Source organism: Capsicum annuum, chromosome 1, assembly GCF_002878395.1.
Source record: "Capsicum annuum cultivar UCD-10X-F1 chromosome 1, UCD10Xv1.1, whole genome shotgun sequence".
NCBI lineage: Eukaryota > Viridiplantae > Streptophyta > Magnoliopsida > Solanales > Solanaceae > Capsicum > Capsicum annuum.
The window spans coordinates 134,974,218-134,979,881 of NC_061111.1; positions in this window are offsets into that span (position 1 = coordinate 134,974,218).

Sequence of the window (5,664 nt, forward strand, 5' to 3'; positions counted from 1 at the left end):
GTGTTTGATAAAATGCCTACAAGAGTGATTTATTTAATAAAAGCCTTCATGTTTTGATCTCCAAGTTTTTGTGTCATTTTACTATTATTGTTTTTTAGTCCTGGGGGTATTGAATACCCAGAAACCATATCTGTTTATTTAGTCTAGTCTCTGTACAAAGTATATGACAGAATAGTCTTCAAAACATACTACGAGCATTATCAGAATAGTCAGATATCAGTCAGTTCACCTCAGAACAGTCTAGTATTTCGGTGTCTTTCAGTTGGGAGTAGGAGTTAGCACCGAGCGAGTGTAGGGATGGAGGCTTCCCAGTCATATAGCCAGAGCCATTAGTAGCAGTTCTTATACTCCAGAACTACATAGCCAGCGTAGGGTATGAGAAGTCACCCATCAGATTTAGCTTGACTATCTCCCAGGGGTCACCCGTCAGTTCAGGCTTGACACTCTTAGTCCTTTGGACATTATAGCAGTTTAGTGGATCGACACAGCCATCGTTAGTACTCGTGGCACGGTATTAATACCCTTCTAACTAGGTTATAGGTTGGACCCCGAGTAGCTCAAATTAGGGAATGTCGGTTAGATGATACCTCCCACAGTCTCAGAAGCAGTCCCAGTTCAGTTATGTAGTCTTAGGGTTGTTTGACCAAAGCATACAGATATCAGTATTTTTCAGTATTTCAGTTTACAAATTTTACTCGATCCATGCTTGGTCATGCATCCCAGTGTCTACAAATTTTCACGTATCTTCAGTATTTACAGACTGTCATGCATAATTGTTATTTACTGATTCTCCATATTTTCAGTAGCTACGGATTCCATGTTCTCTACTCAGTACTCTATGTTTTGCATGCATATTCTATTAATTATTAGTTCTGTTTATGAAACCATGCATATCAACCTACCTCATTTAGCATACCAGTACATTCAAAGTACTAATCATACACCTTTCTTTTACGCTATGATGTATTATATCATAGGTGTTGATGCTCAGTTCCTGAACCACACTTAGACCTCACTCCTCAGGCTATCAGTAGTACAGTAGCTATGGTGAGTCCTCATCATTCGAAGATAAATTATTTTGCTTCATATCTTTATTATAGTAGTTAGCAGAGTTAATTTGTGGCTTGTCCCATCAACTCATATTCAGTCATTCAGTTTTAGAGGCTTTTTAGACATTAGAGTCAGTTATTCAGTATTCGAATATTCAGTTGACATGTCAATTTATCAGTATTTAATTAGATTTAGTCAGTTTTTCTATAGATTCATATTACAATACTGATTCAATGATAAAACCTTATGGTAATATCAGATGTTTTCCATAATTATGATATTATTATTTTATGGTCACAACAGGTACCAGCTCATGGGTTAGCTTATGGTCCTTCGGGACTGTAAGCACCGTATGACGACTAAGGGTAGTCCCGGGTCGTTACACCCTCTCGGCATGGCCCTCTCAGTATGTCCCTCATGCCATGACCCTCTTGGCATAGCCCTTTCGGCATGATATGATGCAGTAGAAAAATAAGGAGGAATGTAAATAACAATACAACGATTGTGGAAAACATCACCTTGACCATTCCACTAGCATGTTGGACCATCTGTATGTACCATTTCAAACATCCATCCTTGATTTTCTGGGGATGTGAGTAAGTCATTATTTTGCTTTCCATATTTAATGATACCTGCAACCACAGAAAACCTGTTAGTTTTGGGAAACTTAGTTATTTTCAGCTCCAAACCATCCTGGCTCTTTCTTATTGGCCTTGGGATGTTTGGCTTTCTTGTACTCCCTTAAACCAAAAGAATATGGTGAATAATCAGCATTTTTATTGGTTTTCGTTGGCTTTGGGATAACCTGCATCCACAGTAAATTTGTTAGTTTTTGGTAAGATTGATCTGTGTTGACTTTCCCAGTCTTCAGCTCCTGTCATTGGCATCATTAGGTTTTCATTTTCTTTATGTTTTTGTCATCTTTTGACTTATGCTTCGAATCCCTGAGTTGGTGGGTGTAAGGCGAAATCAGAGTATAAATTAATTTAAAATAAGTATTTTTTTACACAGAGTTGAATTTTCAAAATATTTTTATAAGATTGGGAAGAGTCTCTGTCAATTAATCATATATGAGCTTTAATAAACATTCTTAGCTTGAGGCGTTAATCCTTTGTAGCTGACGTCTATGAAGTTGACTCTACTCTTTCTGGGCCGAAATATTTATTGTCATTTTTTAGCTCTTTAGTACAGTATGGTGGAAATTTTGAGGTCTGCCTAAAAAATTTTGCCCCTGTTAATGATATCTCTCTCAAAATTCAATTTGGCTTGCAAGAGGCTTTTTCTTTGAATTTTTTTTTTGAGTTTCTTTCTCAAAAATTCTGCCCCACTTTCCATTTCCTGGGGTGATCTGAACGAGCCGTTGTGGCGCCTACATATCCCGTTGAATAGGAATTAGGTCAAACATAGTTCCCACAATGTAAGAATAAAAAATAGTTAAAAGGGTAACTGAAGCTGACAAGGCCGCCTACATATCCCGTCCTTGGGAATTTAGGTCATCACGTAGTTCAAAAGAACATAAATAAAATTTTCTAAGGATTTGACCGAAGCCGACATAGGTCATGTACGTATTCTTTACTCGAGAATTCAGGTCAAACGTAGCTCATACATCAAAGGAAAGGGGATCTTAAAATTACAAAGCAAAAAGTAATTACAGATGAGAAAGCAATTATGAGAAAATGAGCCCAAAGAAACCCTACATCAAACATAGTATCTCTTTACTACATCAGAATTGATTGGCTTGGTCCATCTTTGGCCATTCATTCAGACAAAATCAAGGCTCCTCCTAATAACACTTTGCAAACTACATACAACCCCTTCCAATTTGGATCAAACTTTTTCTTATACTCCTCTTGGTGAGGGAATATGCGTTTGAGTACCAATTGTCCAACTTCAAACGTGCGAGCTCTTACTTTTTCCTTGAAAGAACGAATCATTCGTGGTTGATATAATTGGCCATGGCATATGATGCTCATTTTTTTCATCGATCATTATAAGTTGTTCATGGCAGGCATGGACCCATACTTCATTACTCAATCCTTCCTCTTGGATGATTTTTAAAGATGGTATTTCAACTTCAGCGGGTATTACTACTTCTGTCCCATAGACTAACGCATAAGGATTTGCCCCAGTCAAAGTCTTGACTGTCGTAAGATATCCCATCAAGGCATAAGGCAGCATTTCGTGCCACAATCGATGACTATCAACCATCTTTATTAAGATCTTCTTGATGTTCTTATTGGCAGTTTCTACCGCTCTATTCATTTGAGGGCGATATGCGTTTGAGTTTTGATAAGTGGTCTAGACTTGTTCATCTATCTCTTTCATCAGATGACTATTCAAGTTTGCTCCATTATTTGTGATAATTAATTCGGGTATCCCAAATCGGCAAATCAAGTTGTTCTTGATTAAATCAGTTACCAACTTTTTGGTTACTGCCTTATATGAGACAGCTTCTACCTACTTGGTAAAGTAATTAATAGCAACTAAAATGAATCTGTCTATTAGAAGCTGGTAACTCAATCGAGTCGATGACATCCATGCCCCAAGCTACAAACGGTCAAGGCGATCTCATAATATTAAGTTTGTGTGGGGACACTCAGATCAGATCCCCATGTATCTGGCACTTATGATATTTTTACACAAACTTGCTATAGTAACTTTCCATAGTCATCTAGAAATAGCTGGCACTTAGGATCTTCTTGGTTAGAGTGAATCTATTCATGTGAGGTTCGCACATTCTGGCATGAATTTCTTCAAGTAATTTTTTAGCTTTAATGGAGTCTATACATCGCAGAAATCCCAAATCTGGGGTCCTTTTGTAAAGGGCTTCCCCATTCAAAAAGAAATTATTAGTTATTCTATGAATCGTTTTCTTCTGATTGACAGCTGAATCTTTGGGGTATGCCCTGGTTTCCAAAATACCTCTTGATATTTAAGTACTGTGGCTTTCCATCTGGTTCTGCCTCAACTTGTGCACAATGTGTTGGTTGCTATTTCAAACTTATTTCAAACGAATCAATGTAATATCGATCCGAATGTTGAATCATAGAGGCTATAGTGGCCAAAGCATAGGCAAACTCATTTGTATTCTTGGAATATGCTTGACTTCTACTTCCTTGAATCCTCTGCATAACTCATGTACCAATTCCACGTATAGTGTGATTTCAGGGTTCTTTACAGCCCATTCACCCCGAACCTGGTAAGATAATAGATCAGAATCTCCAATGACTAGGTGCTCCCAAATATTCATATCAATAGCTAGTCTGAGACCGAGAATACAAGCCTCATATTCAGTCATATTATTGGTGCAAGGAAAACGGAGCTTGGAGGTAACCGGATAATGTTGATAGTTTCTGATATTAAGACTGCCCCAATTCCTGAACCCTTGAAATTAACTGCCTATCAAAGAATAATCTCCAGCCCAGGTATATTTCGGCAATGTCTTCCCCTACGAGCAGTACCTCTTCATCTGGGAAATAAGTTTGGACTGGACTATGAACCTGTTGATGTAATTCAATCTCTCTAAGAAACTCATTACTTCTTTCTTCGTCTTCGGAGGAGGCAGTTCTTAGATCGCCTTAATTTTTGAGAGGTCGAGCTCAATACCTCTTGTACTAACTATGAAACCCAGCAGCTTCCCATACGGCACCCCAAAAGCACATTTAGTAGGGTTTAGCTTTAGATTGTACTTCCGTAACCAATCAAAGAACTTTCCCAAATAAGCCAAGTGGTCCGAACTCTTGCGAGATTTGATGATCAAATCGTCCACATATACTTCAATATCTTTAAGGATCATATCATTAAATATGGTTGTCATGGCTCTCATATATATAGCACAAGCATTCTTTAGATCGAAAGGCATCACTCTATAGTGATAACCACCCCAGGGTGTGATGAAGGCCGTTTGCTCTGCATCTTCTTCATCCATCAGTATTTGATGATACCCGACAAAGAAATCCATGAGTGACTGTATTTTATGCCTCACACAATTTTTAATGAGAATATGGATGTTGGGTAATGAAAAGTTATCTTTAGAAATGGCTTTGTTCAAGTCCCTATAATCGACACAAATCCTGACTTTTCCACCCTTCTTTGATACTGGAATAATATTGGCTAGCTATGTTGGATATTTCATGACCTCAATCACGTTGGCTTGGGTCTTCTTAGTGACTTCTTCCTTGATTTTTAGACTCAGGTCTGGCTTAAATTTCCAGAACTTTTGTTTCATGGGATTGCACATTGGATAAATTGGCAACTTGTATGATATGGTATCTATACTCAATCCTGGCATGTCATCATAGGACCAAGCAAATACGTCAATGTATTCTTTAAGCAACCTAGCGAGTTCTCTTTTCTGTGATTCTGCAAGATGAATGTTGATTTTAGTTTCTTTGACTTCTCCATCATCACCTAGATTAACTATCTCGGTTTTTTCTAGGTTGGGCTTTTCTCGATCCTCAAAATATTTTAGTTCCCTATTAATCATTCTGGGCCATCATTTCTACATCAAAGTTCTCCCATTCCTCATAATTTGCTTCGATTTGATCATTTAGATCTTGACATGACATGACATTGGCAGGTTTTAAATTATTATTACACTTCAACTGGGGAGTC